Here is an 18,024-nt window from a genome sequence, read left to right on the forward strand (position 1 = left end):
AGTAATTGGAAGAGTAAAACCTGGTCATTTGTGTATATAAGAAGCTCCACATGTGATTCTGAGCACAGGCTCTTAATTTTTATTTTTCAAGAAGTTATCCATAAATCGTGCCAAGCAAATTCTCATAGCACAAGGAATGTCCCTCTAAGGCAAGCACCATATTTTACTTACCTTTGCATCCATAATGCCTAACACTGCTCTAAACGTAATTAGATGCAAATAATGCTTTTGTCAAGTGAATGAGTAAGTGGGCAAGGTGAGGAATCTTAGATTGCAGATGTAACTAGACCCTCTAAAAATCACAGTACATGGCAAGTACCTTCTCAGGCCCTGGACATGTGCCCTGTTACTTTCTAGTGAGATTTATTTCTTCCAACTTCAACCTTACCTAGAAAAACACAAATGCTACTGATTCTCTGTGGATCTGAAATTTGGAAAAAATTTCCAAGAGTGTCAAATGAGGCATGCCTTGGTCTGCTTAAGGATGGTCATCTTCTCGCTGCTTGGGACATGCAGGAAAATAAAATTAATCTCATCATGAGAAATGGTGCAGATAGTATATTTGGCATCACCAGCCTGCGTCGATCAGAGATGCATTTATTTACATGACTTTGTTTGCATTGTGACCATTTATCTGGGCCCTTGCTCACATTTAACCTTTCAAAGGGCAGGCAGAGAGTGAACCATTTTGCCCTTGGGATTGGATGGAGCAAGCTCCCATAGGGATGATGTTTGTATTTCTTCCTACCTGCAAAACACTCATTTCTTACAACCCCAGAAAACATTTGGTTATGTTATCTCTTGGGTCCAGGAGGAGTGTGGAGTGTGCCAAGTTTAAGAGCCATTGCCAAATACCATGGTTTGCATTATGTAGACAGCACGCCAGTGGAACTGGTGCTACTAGTTGTAGATCTGAGCTCTCGCCTCAGAGGCAAAGGATCCCTTAGTCATTTCCAACTGGGATCATGCCCTTTGCCTTTGGTTATGAGATATCTTTGTGTGTGTGCACAAACCATGGCCTGCAGGCACAACTGATGGACCACTGTGACTGACTTCTTCTAGGCTGAGACAGTGAGCCCCCAAAGTGGCACCAAAGTGGTCTCAGACCCCATGGGTGACTTGGAGATGCTGAGAAACAGCATGGTGCCTTAGAAAGGGCCTTGGGGAGCCTGGTTCTGGGTCTGTAAAATGGACAAGTCACTTACTTTCTCTGAGCTTTGGTTTCCTCATCTTTTAACAGGAATAATCAGAGTTGTTGTTATGACAACTGAGCTAATCCATATAAAGCATTTGGTGCAGTAATTGGCACCAAGGAAGCTCTCAATAAAAGTTTTTATTATTAATATTACTATGATAATTATTATTGATATATATATATCTTACTTAAGGCACATGGTGGTTGTGAAGATGAAATAACTGATATTGAAGCACTCTGTGAACCTGCAGAACTCAGCATATGTGAGGAATGCTTGTTTAGGTGGGAAGGAAGGGTAATTGCATACAGAGGCTCTGTCAAAACATGTTCAACATGATTCTCTGACCAAGAGTCCCAATATTTTTGAAATAAGAAGCTACTGAGTCAGACAGAGAAAGACAAATACTGTATGACATCACTTATATGTGGAATCTAAAAAACACAACAAACTAGTGAATAAAACAAAAAAGAAGCTAACTCACAGATAGAGAGAACAAACTAGTGATTACCAGAGGGGAGAGGGAAGCGGGGAGGGACTATAGGGGTAGGGGCAAAAAAGGGTTATTATGGGATTATATGAAATCTATGTGAAACTTTTGAAAATTGTGAAGAACTGTAGAATTTAAAGACTCTTTCATTCAAAAAAATTATAAAAACACAAGGTAATATATAACGTAACTGGTTTGTAATCATAAAAATAATAAAAAAATTAAAAAGTGGAGAATTTAATTTTAAAGCAAAAAAAAAGGAGAAGAAGAAGAAGAAGCTACTATTCATTTTTCCAAACCCTTGAGAGACCAATGGCCTATTGGTAAGCAGTTGTTCTGATGAGCTGATTCCAGTGAGGAGGTAGCAGGTGTGCTGGTGGGACTGTTTCTGAGCAGAATCAAGGATGGGCCTGGATGCTGCCTGGACTGCATTTCTTGCTGTGTATTGAGGCAGTCAGTGAGGGAATGCGAGAGGATTTCTACCAGAGAAGGCAGCAAGCATGTGAGCCATCTATGTGGGGGAGTGATGGGACAGAGAAGAAATTTCCTGGTGTGTTTGAAAATGTGTTACCTCAGTTGGCCTGGGAGCCTAATGGTTTCATTCAACAGGGATTTATTGCTTTCCTACTTACCTAGACCAGTGCACAAGGGGTATACTTTGAGCAGGCTGGGTGAAGTGATCTTCCTCCTGGCCATAACTTGAAAAGATGGAAGGAATCAAGGCTCTCCTTGAAAATAATGGGAAGGTGTGTATATATTCAAGTCCATTATTCTTTATAAGTACATCTCAGTGTTGCTTCATGAGGAAGAGTATTGCACAGTGGTCTCTATCAGGTTTTCATAAGGAATCAAATGAAATCAGAAGAAATCACAGATGCTCAAGATGACAGCTACTAGTCATGACAATGGCATCTCAGACTCTGGTGTCACATGCCTCACAGTTGGGAGACACAATGGGTGCCATGCAAGGCCTTGTTCATAGGGCTCTGAAACATCTACCTGGTCAATGAATTCAGTAAGAAAGGTCATTCAACAATAATTAGTTTATTCCCACACCTCACCTGCCTAGCAAAGTTCTAGGCACATAATAGGTATTCAATAAAAACTTAAGACTAATTTAATGATAATATATAATATTTGTTAAACACTTGAGAGATGTCAGGTCCTTTTATAACTGCTTTATATGTGTTGATTAATATTATCCTCACAATAGCTTAATGAGATAGCATTATTATCACCATTTTCAAATGTGAAGAAATAATAGCCTTTTGTTCAGGGTCATAGAGTTAGAAGTGGTGGAGCTGAATTCCACCCAGGCTGAAGGACTCAGAGCCCATTAAACCACGTGCAGACACTAGACTCAATTCAAAAGTAATGTATGGCTTCCTTTGCTGTGCAAAAGCTTTTACGTTTCATTAGGTCCCATTTGTTTATTTTTGTTTTTATTCCCATTTCTCTAGGATGTGGGTCAAAAAGGATCTTGCTGTGATTTATGTCATAGAGTGTTCTGCCTATGTTTTCCTCTAAGAGTTTTATAGTGTCTGGCCTTACATTTAGGTCTTTGATCCATTTTGAGTTTATTTTTGTGTATGGTGTTAGGGAGTGTTCTAATTTCATTCTTTTACATGTAGCTGTCCATTTTTCCCAGCACCACTTATTGAAGAGGCTATCTTTTCTCCATTGTATGTTCTTGCCTCCATTGTCAAAGATAAGGTGCTCATATGTGCATGGGTTTATCTCTGGGCTTTCTATCCTGTTCCATTGATGTATATTTTTGGTTTTGTGCCAGTACCATACTGTCTTGATTACTGTAGCTTTGTAGTATAGGCTGAAGTCCAGAAGCCTGATTCCTACAGCTCTGTTTTTCTTTCTCAAGATTGGTTTGGCTATTTGGGGTCTTTTGTGTTTCCATACAAATTATAAAATTTTTTGCTCTAGTTCTGTGAAAAATGCAATTGGTAATTTGATAGGGATTGAATTGAATCTGTAGATTGTTTTGGGTACCATAGTCATTTTCACAGTGTTGACTCTTCCAATCCAAACAAGATGAAAAGACAACCCTCAGAATGAGAGAAAATAATCCTGAAAAGGATTAGTCTCCAAAATATACAAGCAGCTCATGCAGCTCAGTATCACAAAAACAAACAACCCAATCCAAAAATGGGCAGAAGACCTAAATAGACACTTCTCCAAAGTAGACATACAAATTGCCAACAAACACATGAAAAGATGCTCAACATCACTAATCATTAGAGAAATGCAAATCAAAACCACAATGAGGTATCACCTCACACCAGTCAGAATGGCCATCATCAAAAACTCTACAAACAACAAATGCTGGAGATGGTGTGGAGGAAAGGGAACCCTCCTGCACTGTTGGAGGGAACGTAAATTGATACAGCCACTATGGAGAACAGCATGGAGGTTCCTTTAAAAACTAAAAATAGAATTACCGTATGACCCAGAAATCCCGCTACTAGACATATACCCTGAGAAAGCCATAACTCAAAAATATACATGTACCACAATGTTCATTGTAGCACTATTTAAAATAGCCAGGACATGGAAGCAACCTAAATGTCTATTAACACACGAATGGATAAAGAAGATGTGGCACATATATACAATGGAATATTACTCAGCCATAAAAGGCAACGAAATTGTTATTTGTAATGAGGTGGATGGACCTAGAGTCTGTCATACAGAGTGAAGTAAGTCAGAAAGAGAAAAACAAATACCGGATGTTAATGCACATATATGGAATCTAAAAAAACGGTACTGATGAACCTAGTGACAGGGCAGGAATAAAGACGCAGATGTAGAGAACGGACTTGAGATCATGGGGGGGGAAGAGGAAACTGGGACGAAGTGAGAGAGTAGCACTGACATATATACACTACCAAATGTAAAATGGATGGCTAGTGGGAAGCTGCTGCATAGTGCAGGGAGATCAGCTTGATGGTTTGTGACGACCTAGAAGGGGTGGGATAGGGAGGGGGTGGGAAGGAGGCTCAAGAGAGAGGAGATATGGGGATATATGTATACATATAGCTGATTCACTTTGTTGTACAGCAGAAACTAACATTGTAAAGCAATTATACTCCAGTAAAGATATTTAAAAAAATAAAAGTAATGTGTGGCTTTAAAAAGAAAGAAAACGTTGAATTCGGTGAATGTCCACTTAAGGTGCTTCTTTAATTCTTTTAATTCTTGGCTCAACATTTGGTTCAACACTTGGCATCAACCATTTTTGTATGGGTGTAATTTTAGTAAAAATTATGTAAAGCAAGTAGGTTATAGCATGTAGAGCAAGCACTTGGTGATTGGTCTGAGGCCATGAAAGGAAGGAAAGGAGGAAAGGAGGAAGGAAAGGAAGGAGGAAAGAAGGAAATAAGAAAAGAAGGAAGGAGAGAGAAGGAAGGAGGGCAAGAAGGAGGAAGAGAAGAGAAGGGAGAGGAAAGGAAGAAAGAAGGAAAGATATGAGACTAATTTGATGGTGGAGATAGAAACTGTTGAGTGTGTATGTGTGTGTTTGTATAGAAGCAGTAAGAAGAAGAATGAAAGCATCTTTCCATTATAAGTTCTCATATTTCTTCATGCTTCCTGCTCCTTTATAGTGTACACTTTTCAGAGAAATGTCTAGTAGTGACCCAACACATTCTAACTACCATATCCTGAGCATAGGTTTATATCCCCCAATGTGGGGGAGAAGAAGGTCCACAGAATTACAGTGAAAGAGGACTGATGACAATGTTGGTTCTGTGAGCAACCCCATTCAAGACAACAAAGGAAAAACCCCAACAGGCAGTTCCCTGTAGCCTGGAAGAAGGAGTGAAAGACAGCCAGACTCTCTCATCATCCAATCACATCTCAGGGGTTCAGATTTTCTCAGCTCCCTGGAGGCTTCTGCCCTTGCAGACAGGAGGATTATAGAAGAGGGGGAGTTTGCAGGCATTCAGTGGCACTGCCTGTCGCCACACCAGGCACCGCCACTCTGCGGTGATCACACCAAGATGGAGAACTCCTCCTAAACCCAAGCCTATTACAGCTCTACCTGCGAGGCAGCCCACACAGAGGGAGGCAAGCCTGCCACCATGCCTGCCAGAGAGGCTGGTGGCCAATATGTTACACAGAGCTGAGAGGCCAAGGAGCAGTGGTTGTAGTGGACCGGGTAGCCAGCTCTTGGTTAGCACTTTGCAGAGGGATCAGTTGGCATCCAACATCGAGAACCGTTGCAGGAAAGATGAAAGGGGAAACTTCAGCCCGGGAGAAAGAAGCATGGCACACTCTGGCCCCCAGAGAAGAGAGAGAAAATGGCAGGCACCCAAGGACAGATCTTGTCTCATGAAGAGGTTTTTAGCTGTTCCAGTGGAGAGGGAAGTGTGCCTTGTGGGTAGAAGGAGACTATCTAGCCTATTCTGAAGTTCCCAGGCAGTGTCAGGTGCTAGACTTGACATAGCAAAAGAATTCTCCTAAAGTGCTTTGAAACACAGGAGAAATTGTTTTCAACCTACTGAGTGGCAGAAGGAGTAGTGGTGGGTGATATAACTTTGCTAATTCTTTTTCATAGTGAATTTATGCCACTGGGTAATTGACTTAAAGAAATGGACATCTGTTGTGGGGTTTTGTCCATTTTAACTTTATAATGTTTGGGGGGAGGCTATAGACAGAATCGTGTCCCCCCAAAGTCATATGTTGAAGGCATAATCCCCAATGTGCCTATAATTGGAATAAGGAAGTAATTAAGGTTAAGTCAGGTCATAAAGGTGGATGGAGCCCTGATCCATCCAAGAGGATTAGTGTCCTAATAAGAAGCAATACCAGCGAGCTCATTCTCTTTCTCTCGTCCCCATGTGAGAACACAGCACGAAGGCAGCCATCTACAAGCCAGGACAGAGCTCTCAACAGGAATCGGAACCTTGATTTTGGACTACCCTGTCTCCAAAACTCTGAGAAAATAAACTCCTGTTGTTTAAGTCACACAGTCTGTGGTATTTTGTTACGGCAGCCCCAGTAGACGAAGACAGGGATGGAGGTGTGAGGGCATGAGATGCTTTAAGTATCTGCAAGCTCGATTTCCTGTAATGTGCTCAGATAAGACTGTAAAGCCAGAGGCTGTTTGTAAAACTTTGGCTTTCTGTATGGTGCTGAGGAGTTAACCCCAAATGATCCACCTGAGTCCCAGGGTTTGTATTTGTGGGGAGGGGGGTGCAGCATTTATCTTGAAAATTCTGTAAACTTTTTTAAAGATGAAAAATGTTATATGGAAAGTAGCACTATAAAAGCAGAGTGTGAAAAAAATACAAGAGGGAGAACTCAAGAACAAAAAAATAATGCTTATATTGGCCTACAGGGAGTAGAACACTTAGATCAACTTTAGTACTGAATATTTCCTTTTAAAAAAAAATCATGTCTCCTAAAACAAACTCCAAATAGAGTCATATAAACCCAAACACTAGAATCAGGGGAATTTTCCAGTGAGGGAGAACATTTTGGTAATATTAGTAATTTAGTTTTCTTGTAAGGAAATTAATTAAATGATTTGCTCAGAAGAGTTACAAAAATGTACAGTCTCAGAGATTAGTGGGGAATCCAGTTCCTGCTGGAGACAGCAATTCTCTGGTCTCCTAGAGGAGATAAATTATAATATTTTATTTGTGTCACAGTGGGGGAAAGGAAGGGGAAGTTCTCTGGCTTCTGTCCCTTTGTCCTGGAAGAATTACAGACTTATATAGAACATATCTCCTGCTTTCTTGCCTTATTATTATTGTTTTCTTTTTTCCTTGTTCATATTTGCTTGAATTTTTTACCATTTTTATTGTGATATAACTGACATATAATGTGTAAGTTTAAGGTGTACATTTGTGATGATTTGATTTGATATATGTGTATATTTCAAAATGATTATACCAATAAGGTTGGTTAACACATCCATCACCTCACACAGTTACCTTGTGTGTCTACGTGTGTGTGTGTGTGTGTGTGTGTGTGTGTGTGTGTAAATTTAAAGACTGACTCTTAGAAACTTTCAAGTATACAATGTATAGTACTGTTTTGTCATCCTGCTGTATATTAGATCCCCAGAAATCATCCATTTCAAAACTGGAAATTTGTAATCTTTGACCACCTTCATGCATCCCATCTCACCTCCCTCAATCCCTGCCAACCACCTATCTCTGTTTTTATGAGTTTGGTTTTTTTTAAGACTCTACATATAAGTGAGCTCATATAGTATTTATCTTTTTCTGACTTATTTCACTGAGCCTAATACCCTCAACTTTCATCCATGTTGCTGCAAATGGCATGATTTCCTTCTTTTTTATGGCTGAATAATATTCCATTATATATATCTGTATCTATCTATCTATCTATATTACATTTTTTTCCCCATTCATCCATTGACAGACACTTATGTTGCTTCCAAACCTTGGCTATTGTGAATAACACTGCTTTGAACATGGAGTATAGATATCTCTTCAAGATAGTGATTTCATTTCCTTTGGACATGTACCCAAAAGTGGAATTTCTGGATCGTATGATAGTTTTATTTTTAATTTTTTGAGTAAACTTTGTACTCTCCCATACTGCACCAGTTTACACTCCCACCAACAGTGCACAGGGGATCCCTTTCATCCACATCCTTGCCAATACTTGTTATCTCTTGTCTTTTTGATGATAGCCATTCTAACAGGTGTGAGGTGATATCCCACTGTGGATTTGATTTGCATTTCCCTGATGATTAATGATGTTGAGCACCTTTCCATGTACCTGCTGGCCATTTGTATATCTTCTTTGGGAAAATGCCTATTCAGGTCTTTTGACTATATTTAATTGGGTTATTTGGGGTTTTAGTTTTGGTTTGGGTTTTTTTTTTTTTGCTATTCAGTTGTATGAACTTCTACTATATTTTGGATATTAACCCCTTATCAGATACATGGTTTGCAAATATTTCTCCCATTCTGTAGGTTGTCTTTTCATATTATTAATTATTTCTTTTGCTGTGCAGAGGCTTTTTAGTTTGATATAGTCCCACTTGTTTATTTTTGCTTTTGTTGCTGTGCTTTAGGTGTCAAACCCAAGAAAATTATTGTCAAGACCAATGTCAAAGAGCTTACCTCCATGTTTTCTTCTAGGACTTCTGTAGTTTCAGATATTACATTTAAGTCTTAATCCATTTCAAGTTAATTTGTGTGAGTAGTGTAAGGTAGGGGTGTAGTTTCATTATTAAAGAGACTATCTTATCCTCTGAAAATTCTTAGCTCCCTTGAGAAATACTGGTTGACATAAATGCATGAGTTTATTTTTGGGTTCTCAATTCTGTTCCAGTGGTCTGTGTGTCTGCTTTTAATGCTAGTACCATACCGTTTTGATTACTATAGCCTTGTAATATAGTCTGAAACCTGTACGTGTGCATCCTGCTTTTGTTCTTCTTTCTCAAGATCACTTTGGTTATTCAGGGTCTCTCATTTGTGTGGTTCCACACAAATTTCAGGATTTCTTTTTCTATTTCTGTTTTTAAAATGTCATTAAAATCTTGGTAGGGATTGCATTAAATCTGTAGATTGCTTTCAGTAGTATGGACATTTCAACAATATTAATTCTTCCAGTCCATGAACATAGAATACCTTTTTATTTGTTTGTGTCTTCAATATCTTACATCAATGTTTTATACTTTTCAGTATACAGATCTTTCACCTCTTTGGGTAAGTTTATTCCTAAGTATTTTTATTCTTTTTATGCTATTAAATGGGATTTTTTTTTTTATTTCTTTTTCAGATAGTTTGTGGTTAGTATATAGAAATGCAACCAATTTTTGCATATTGATTAAGAAAAGAAATGAGAGTTGCTGACAGGCAAATATGGAACATTCAAAGCGACATAGAAAAACTAAAACTATCTCTGGAAGATGCTGCTAAGAAGGGCCAGAAGGATATCTGTATAGTTCTGGCCAAAGAGGAGATCAGGTCAAGGAAGGCTGTGAGCAAGCTTTACGCATCCAAAGCTCACATGAATTCTGTGCTCACAGGGATGAAGAACCAGCTTGTGGTCTTGTGAGAGGCTGGTTCCTATAGAAGAGCACAGAGTGATGAAGGCTATTCAGAGTCTTGTGAAGATTACATAAATCCAGTTCAAATAAATAGATTATAGAATGCAGATAAAATAAATAGATTAATAAATGCAGGCATTGTCCAAAGAGATGAAGAAGGCTGGGAACATGGAGAGATGTTAGAGAACACTTTTGAAAGCATAGATGATCAAGAAGAAATGGAAAAAGCAGCAGAAATGGAAATTGACAAAATTCTGTTTGAAATTACAGCAGGGGCCTTGGACAAAGCACCTAGTAAAGTGACCAATGCTGTTATGGAACCTGAATCTCCAGGAGTGACGGCCACCTCAGAAGATGAAGAGGAGGAAGAGGCCCTGGAGGCCGTGCATCCCAGCTGGCCATGCTTTGTGGCTAGGGGCCACCCTGCTGGGCCTCAGGCTTTTCTCATGGCCCACTTGCTGGGTGTACATACACTCCTCTGATGCAGCTACTATTTTATGTATCTCTTGCACTACACCTCTGTGATGAGGCATTGCATTCTGGAGAAGATTCTCTCCTAATATCTCTTCACTCTCTGCAGAAGTTTTGTGATCTCAGCCAGACTGTTCTTATGAGAAGTGGTGTAATAAATGCATCATTTTTTTAGGAGTATAAACAGAAGTATCTTTTTAGGGGGGAAGCAAAGAAATCTGTCTTCTCACAAAGCACTTTTGAGAATAAAGTTGATTGCCTGAATGTTGAGGACTCTATATTTTTTTGTATGTAAAACACTATATAAATAGATTTTAATAAATTTCTGCTTTAACACTTAGAAAAAAATTTAAAGTTTTCTATGTATAAGATCATGTCATCTGCAAACAGAGAAAATTTTACTTCCTCCTTTCTGATTTGGATGCTTTTTATTTCTTTTTCTTGCCTGACTAGTCTGGGTAGGACTTCCAGTACTATATTGGATAGAAGTACTAAGAGAGGGTGCCTATGTTTTGTTCTTGATCTTAGAGAAAACACTTTCAACCTTTCACCATTGAGTATGATGTTAGCTGTGGGCTTGTCATATATGGCCTTTATTATGTTGAGGTATGTTCCTTCTATACTCAAATTGAGAGTTTTTATTATGAAAGGATGGTGAATTTCGTCAAATGCTTTTTCCACATCTATTGAGATGATCATATGATTTTTATCTTTTATTCTATTAATGTGATGTATTGCATTTAATAATTTGCAAATATTGAGCCATTCCTTGAATTCCACTTGATCATGGAATATGATCTTTTTATTGTGCTGTTCAATTCGGTTTGCTAATATTTTGCTGAGAATTTTTACGTCTACATTTGTCAGGGATATTGGCCTGTAGTTTTTTTCATATAGTGTCCTTATATGACTTTGGTATTAGGGTAATGCTAACATTGTATCATGAGTTTGGAAGTGTTCCCTCTTTTTCATTTTTTGGGGGAGAGTTTGAAAAAATGCATTAATTCTTTAAAATAATTCAAAATTCATTAATTCTTCAAATGTTTGGTAGGATTCACTAGTGAAATGATCTGGTCCTGGACTTTTCTTTGTTGGGAGGTTCTTTATTCAATCTCCTCACTCATTATTGGTCTGTTCAAATTTTCTGTTTCTTTATCATTTGGTCTCAGTAGGTTGTGAGTGTCTGGCAATTTATCTATTTCTTCCAGGTTGTCTAATTTGTTGGTGTATAATTGTTCTTAGTAGTCTCTTATGATCCTTTATATTTCTGTGATATCAGTTGTAATGTCTCCTCTTCTGTTTATAATTTTTTTGAGTCCCCTCTCTTTTTTTCTTGGTTAGTCTAACTAAAAATTTGTCAATTATGTCTTTTCAAAGAACCAACTTCTAGTTTTGTTAATTTTTCTCTTGCTTTCCTATTTTTTATTTTATTTATTTCCCCTCTAGTCTTTATTATTTCATTCTTTCTGCTAACTGATCTTTGTTTTCTTTTTTCCTAGTTCCTTGCGGTATGTTAGGTTGTTTATTTGAGAGCTTTCTTTTTTTCTTAATATATGTATTTATAGTTATAAACTCTTCTCTTAGAACTGCTTTTGCTGCATCCCATAAGTTTTGGTGTGTTGTGTTTCCATCTTCATTTGTTTCAAGATCTTTTTTATTCCCTTTTGATTTTTTTTGACCCATTCATTGTTCAAAAATGTGCTTTCAATTTCCACACAGCTGTGAATTTTCTAGCTTTCCTCTTGTTTTGATTGCTACTTTCACACCATTGTGGTCAGAAAAGATGCTTGATAATTTCTACCTTCTTGAATTTGTTGAAACTTGTTTTGTGGCTTAACATATACAATAAGTCCCCTGCATACGAACCTTCAAGTTGTGAACTTTCAAAGATGTGAACGTGTGTTTACATGTCCAATCATGTAAGTTATTTCACATGTCTGGTGTACATTGTTACATGTGTGCATCCTCTACAAATAGTTGTGCTTTTGTGTATTTTAATGTACAGTTCTGTATAGAATACAACAGTACAGTATCTTTCTTTCAAGCCCAGGATGTCTGGAAGCAAGCATAAAAGCAGTGATGATGTAGCTGGTACTACTGTACTTTTCAAGGTACTATACTGTAAGATTAAAAATGTTTTCTTTATTTTTTGTGTTTGTTTTTTATGTATTATTTGTGTGAAAAGTATTATAAACCTATTACAGTCCAGTACTATATATAGCTGATTGTGTTAGTTTGGTACCTAGGCTAACTTTGTTGGACTCACAAACCATTTGGACTTACGAATTTGCTCTCAGAATGGAACTCATTCGTATGTAGGGGACTGACTGTAATCTATCCTAGAAAATGTTCCACGTACACTTGAGAAGAATGTTGTATTCCGCTGCTGTAGGATGCAATGTTCTGTATATATCTGTTAGTTCAGTTTGGTCTAGAGTGTTCAAATCTGCTATTTCCTTAGTGATTCTATGTCTGAATGATCTACCCCTATTGAGACTGGGGTATTAAAGTCCTCAACTATTATTATATTGCTGTTTATTTCTCCTTTTAGATCTGTTAGTACTTTCTTTATATATTTAGGTGTTCCAGTGTTGGATGCATAAATATTTATAATTGTTTTATCATCTGGATTAGTTGATCCCTTTATCATTATAAAATGAACATCTGTCTCTTTTGACCATTTTTAGATTAAAGTCTATTTTGTGTCACATAAGTATAGCTATCCCTGCTTTCTTTTGGTTAACAGTGCTTGAAATATCTTTTTCCATCCCTTCATTCTTAGTCTATATATAGCTTTAAAACTAAATTTCTTGTATGCAGCATATCATTGGATCTTATTTTTTAATCCATTCAGCTATTCTGTATCTTTTGATTGAAAGATTTAATCCATTTACATTTAAAGTAATTATTGATAGGTAAGGACTCACTATTGCCATTTTGCTAATTATTTTCTGACTCTTTTATACATCTTTTGTTCCTTGCTTTCTCTTTTGCTGTCTTCCTTTGTGGCTTGATGACTTTTTGTGGTGGTATGCTTTAACTCCTTTATCATAATCATGTGTATCTACTACAAGTTTTTCCTTTGTGGTTATCATGATGCTTACATAAAGAATCTTATAGTTATTACACCCTATGTAAGCTGGTAATAACTTACTTTTGATAACTTACAGAAACTATAATTTTAGTTCTCCCCCACTTACATTTTAGGTTATTGATGTTATACTTTACATTTTTTTAATACTATGTATCCTGTAACAAATTTCAGTGGGGAACTTCAGCCTTACCCCCATGTTCTGGGATTTTCACAATGGTGTCTTATCTATGCATGGTTTTTATTTGGTCTTATGAGGGGAACTGAAGTTTGGAATGACGTATGTCATCATCTTGATGACATTACCTCTGGATATTTTGTTTTCATTTTCTCCCTTCTTCTACTTTACTGTCTTTCTTTGCTCATTGCCTCTTCTTACAAAATGAGAGGTGAATCATTTTTAATAAAGGGCCACAGGAAGAAAGCATGTCAGTCCCCTTTTTCTCAGTGCTAGTGATATATTTGAACTAGCCAGGGTCATTTGTGGTGAGTAAAAAAGAAATATAGTGAAAGGCTGAGTATAATCACAAGTAAAGCATGTGGATTCACCTAGGTAAGGCAATATGTGGTGATGGGATTGGAATTTAGAGCATCAGGAATGAATTTGGCCCTATGCCATCTCCAGACAAGCTAGAGTGGTCAATCCAATCTACATCCCCTTCTAGGCTGGATAGTAAGATCACAAAGGACTGTAAGTAATGGTGGGTATTTATGGCCACGTTGAATTCAATACTTATTAAATGTGTCTTGAAGAGAAGATACATGCTAAGCCAAAAGAGATAGAAGAGGTAATAGTCAACATTAAGGGAAAATGAAACAGAGCAAAATCAAAACAAAACAAAAGAAAACAAAAAAAACAACCCACAAACCCATAAAAGGGAACCATTTTCTCTTTTAGCACAGAATAAGCTCTCAGTTAAAGGAAGGTTATGATTATTGTGTGGTAAATACCAAGTGTTGCGTTTTAGATCACTTTATTCTGGATAGCAGCTTTAAGAAAGCTATTATTCTTATTTTATAGATGAAGCATTTGGAGCTCAGAGAGGTTGAGGGCTGTGTCAGTGTCATACCTTGTAAGTGGTGAAGCTGAGATTCAGATATAGATCTCTTTGATTATAAGTTACTCAGGTGCACACAGACTAGAAAAGATCATCGTGGATCCATTGGGTTTGGATGGTTTGTCAGATTCTGAATGGGATGGAAGGGGGATGTAGTTAACCAATTGGACTCCAACATGAAACCGAAGGCCATGGCTTGATTAGCTATTTCTTACCACACATCTCCTGGCTGCAATATCAAGCAAGGGATTTGAGTTCCAGGTTGAAGCAGAGGATGGCAGGAACTTCTGTAAACTTACCTGCAGACCACAGATTAACTGTTACACACTTCGGCAATTGCCTTGAATCCCTCAGCCCCCCAGAAGGGATGGTCCAGATGAAAAATTGAATGACTATGAAGGTAAAAGTTATAGGGAAAATGAACTGAGTCAACGGGAAGCTTCCTTGGGTCATTCCATGGTCTGACTGCCCACTCCTTTTCTCCTTCCCAACAAATCAGGATGCACCCAATAAGCTGTACACATTTACTGAGGTATCATGTCAGGCACAGTATGAGGTGCTAGCAATACTAAGTGAATTAGATGGTCTTTCTCTGTGCAGCTGAGATAAATAGACAATGGCTATCTCTATCATGGTACTTGCTACATTATATTTGTGTGCTTGTCTCTGCGTTCACTCTATGTGTGCTCCTTTGGAGTAGAGAGTCAATGTTATCTAACTTTGTGTTCCCAATGCTTACCACAGTGCTTAAAAATAGTTTCTGGATAAATAAATACATTTTTTGGATAAAGTAATAAGGGAAAGACTATAACAAGTTTATATATTATTACAGGGAGACAAATAGACTTGAAAACAAATATGCCCATTAAAGGTGCTGTGATTAAAGTCCACAAAGGAGTGTGAGAAAGAAAGGTAATTAGTTCTAAGAAGTAGGTGGTGACACAAAGAAGATTTTAAAAGTAGGTGATTTTTGAGATAATTTTAAAAAGATAAATAAATGTTGGTTTGCTGGACAGGGATAGGGGAGAGGATATTAGAAGCATTGCAGATAGAAAAAAAAAAGTTAAGCAAAGGTATGGATCATGGTGATGTAGAATAGCATTGTGAATGACAGAGATGGGAGGTGTGAGATGTTTCCTGTGATGAGAACATAAGCTGTGGGCAGAAGTTTGTTGAGAGAAAGTTTCTAGAGAAGAGAATATATATGTCAATTAAGGGGTTTGAACTTTATCTCAAGGGCCTGGAAGTCTGTTAGAGGGATTTAAGCACAAAAGAGATTTAAATAAAACTACTTTTTTGTGTTGTTGTTAAGGAAGATCTCAGTTGATGATTGTATTCAGGAATTTTTCACGAGGTCAAGATCAGAGTAGACAGTGTTTTAAGGAGAGGGAACAGCTGGAAGAATGTTGGAAAGCTAGAGATCAGAAAAAGCATGGTTCATGAAAAAAATGTTCAAAGCAGAGCGACAATACCAGGAGTTCCAAAGAGAAACGATTAGAGTCAAGCTGCAGCAGGGGGCACAGAAGGGAGAAGTGACACCAGAGAACTTAAAAAGAAAAGACAGAGTGTAGGCATTAACTGGATATGTGGGTGAGTGTGGGGGTCAGGTGACTCCCAGTTCAGCCTGGGTGACTGCGTGGACAGTTATGCCACTCGTGACAGTAAAAGAGGTGGTAGAAGGAGCAGATTTGGGGAGAGGAATCTGATTGGTGAAGTTTTGTGCATATTATTTGGAAATGCGTGTGGAACACCAGGTTGAGATGGTTCAGTAAGCGGAATGCAGTTTAGGAATGAGTTTTGATATAGAAATGACAACACTGCCCTCAGCAACATAGAGACCAGTAGAAGTTCAGGGAGTAAAAGAGATTACCTGGGAGAAATCTCATTCAATGTATTGTGAAATAAAAACAGTACGAAAAATAAAATCTTGGGATAGAGGGAGCATGTCAACATTAAGTAACAAGCAAGGGAAGAAGAGCCAGAGAAGGAACCGCTGGGATTCTACATTTTTGACCGGGCAGGAAAAAGATAAAGAAGTAAGGAACTAGAGAGATTCAAAGACAAAGTGAAGAATTAAATTTAAAATATACAAATCAACAAAGAGGGAGAGGTGGAAAGTCCAGCAGAGGTAAATACTGTATCTGAAGAGAAGTGATAGAATTGGATGAAGAATAGTTGAAGGGGTTGAGCTCATACTGAAGGGCAGATGGTGCATCCCATGAAACTGGAGGAAAGGGAGCAAATTGTCGACTGGGCAAGGAAGACTCCAGAATTAGTTATAGATTCAAGGATGGGAATTCCCACCTGTTAACCTTGGTTTTCTCAGTAAAGTAAGAGGCAAATTCATTTGCTGAAAGAGGAGGGTTGATGGTGGCAAAGGAGTAAGAAAATGGATAAAAGGGTGGAATAGCAAATCTGGGAATTGGGAGAAGGCTTGACCAGGTAGAAGCATAATAGAGAAATGGAAGGATTTCATGGAATCCCACATTCCTCCTAATTTCTTGAGGGAAATGTGTTTCTGACTGTCAGAAAAAGAATAAAAATTTCGTAAGGACATGCAATCAGCTAAATAAATTGTGAAACAGAGATCATATTCTATTTTAATGAAGTATGAAAACCCACAGTTTTTATATCAAAATAAAAAAATAGGGCTTCCCTGGTGGCGCAGTGGTTGAGAGTCCACCTGCCGATGCAGGGGACACGGGTTCGTGCCCCGGTCTGGGAAGATCTCACATGCCACAGAGCGGCTGGGCCGGTGAGCCATGGCCACTGAGCCATGGCCACTGAGCCTGTGCGTCCGCAGCCTGTGCTCCGCAATGGGAGAGGCCACAACAGTGAGAGGCCCGCATACCGCAAAAAAAAAATAATAATAATAAAAATAAAAGCCAAGCAACTAAGCATTAGGATATATTGGGACTGGAATCACTAGTGTCCAAATGTCAAAGATGAGGGAAAGAACAGCATAGTCCATGGATAAAAATCAATGTATTGTGCCCCCCTAATTAACAAACAAATAATAAAATACTCCAAGCCCAAGTGTAGATTGTACTACTATGCTTGTAGCAAGATAGGTTTGCAGACCATAAATTTGAGGTGACATAAATTTAAACAGTTGTGAGAATGCTTAGCAGCTCAACCATTAGAGCAGTGTCAGATGGTAGATGACCAGTATGACCCAAAGCAGAGGGTTTTTGTGTCCTGTGTATTAGAAGGGCAGAGCAGAGGGTCCTTCCCTGGAGAACCATCTTGAGTCCTAAATGGAAGGCCAATGTCCAATTAAGAAGAACATTGGATCAAAAGCTCCAATCTCCTTTTCCCAGTAAAACAGATACTGTTCTGGTCAGCCTAATCAAGAGAAAAGATAGAAATTAAACATCAATCATCAATTTAAAAAACTTTTAGTAACCTCATTATAAAAATGTTCTACCTTGATATGATTTAAAATCTCTTGCAACCTAAGTGTCCATCAACAGATGAATGGATAAAGAAGATGTGGCACATATATACAATGGAATATTACTCAGTCATAAAAAGAAACGAAATTGAGTTATTTGTAGTGAGGTGGATGGACCTAGAGTCTGTCATACAGAGTGAGAGTAAGTCAGAAAGAGAAAAACAAATACTTTATGCTAACACATATATATGGAATCTAAGAAAAAAAAAAAGGTCATGAA

The 18,024-nt window shown here is 38.0% G+C and overlaps 1 pseudogene; it reads left to right on the forward strand.

Annotated features, from left to right (window-relative positions):
- The first annotated feature begins 4,522 nt into the window (after nucleotides 1–4,522).
- LOC112067586 (charged multivesicular body protein 3-like) lies at nucleotides 4,523–10,212 on the forward strand (annotated as a pseudogene).
- The last annotated feature ends 7,812 nt before the right edge of the window (nucleotides 10,213–18,024 follow it).

This window comes from Physeter macrocephalus, chromosome 4 (assembly GCF_002837175.3).
Source record: "Physeter macrocephalus isolate SW-GA chromosome 4, ASM283717v5, whole genome shotgun sequence".
Lineage (NCBI taxonomy): Eukaryota > Metazoa > Chordata > Mammalia > Artiodactyla > Physeteridae > Physeter > Physeter macrocephalus.